Source organism: Terrapene carolina, unplaced genomic scaffold (assembly GCF_002925995.2).
Source record: "Terrapene carolina triunguis isolate 2854851 unplaced genomic scaffold, T_m_triunguis-2.0 Scaffold37350, whole genome shotgun sequence".
NCBI classification, from domain to species: Eukaryota; Metazoa; Chordata; order Testudines; family Emydidae; genus Terrapene; species Terrapene triunguis.
The window spans coordinates 1-1,018 of NW_020701701.1; the positions used below are offsets into that span (position 1 = coordinate 1).

Genomic DNA, 1,018 nt, shown 5'->3' on the forward strand with positions numbered 1-1,018 from the left:
AAGGACAGGGATTAAGAAGGGGGCCGGGGGAGAAGGCCCCAGGGGCACGAGGCCCCCAGGGCAGGGGTTAGCCAGGGGCTCCCGGCCCCTGCACTCACCGTGAAAGGCAGGGAGCAGATGATGAAGGTGATGGTCATGATGGCCAGGAGGATGAGGTGATCCACCTCCTCGGACATGGAGAGCCTGCGGCGCCCGGCGGGCTGCTCCAGCGAGGCCAGGCGGCGGGAGGTCTGCCCGCGGCGGTGCATGCCCACCAGGTTGCGGGTGACGCTCAGGTTGCAGAGCAGCACGGCCAGGATGAGCAGCAGCAGCAGCGTGGCGTAGAGCAGCGAGTAGGTGGCGTCCCAGCCGCCGGCGCCCTGGGCGGCGCGCATCTGGATGAAGCACCAGGTGCCCGGGCAGTACTGCACGGTGGCGCCGAAGCCCAGCGGCGGCAGGGCGCAGAAGGCGGCGGCGAAGGCGTAGAGGGCCAGCAGGGCCAGTAGCAGCGCCGAGCGGCGGCGCACGAAGCGCTCGTAGCGGTAGGGCTGGCCCAGGGCCAGGCAACGCTCCAGCGCCATGGCGAACAGCACCAGCATGGTGGCCAGGCCGAAGAAGCTCATGGCGAAGCCGAAGTAGAGGCAGAGCCGCCGGTCCTCGGCCAGCGCCACCAGCGTGCGGTTGCGGCCGTAGGAGGCCAGCACCACGGGGCTGACCAGGCAGGTGCCCAGCAGGTCGGTGAGCACCAGGACGGTCACCAGCACGTGGAAGAGGGAGAGCGGGCGGCCGCGCCGCCCCAGCCGGCGCCGGGCCAGGAGCGCCAGCGCCGACAGGTTGCCCAGCAGCCCGGCCGAGAACATGACGGCGCTGATGGCCGGGCTCTCCTCGGCCGAGAGCGGCTCTTGGGTCTCGCAGTGCGAGGCGGAGCCGGACCCGCTCATGGTGGCGCCCGCCGGCTGTCAGGCGCTGGGACCTGAGCGCAGCACCAGGCAGAGCCGAGCCGAGCCGGCCCCTCGCCGGGCTCCCCCGGCGCGCAGCC

At 72.5% G+C, this 1,018-nt stretch overlaps 1 pseudogene; it reads right to left on the reverse strand.

Annotated features, from left to right (window-relative positions):
- Nucleotides 1-98: 98 nt before the first annotated feature.
- On the reverse strand, nt 99-920 carry LOC113405445 (annotated as a pseudogene).
- Between the last annotated feature and the right edge of the window lie 98 nt (nt 921-1,018).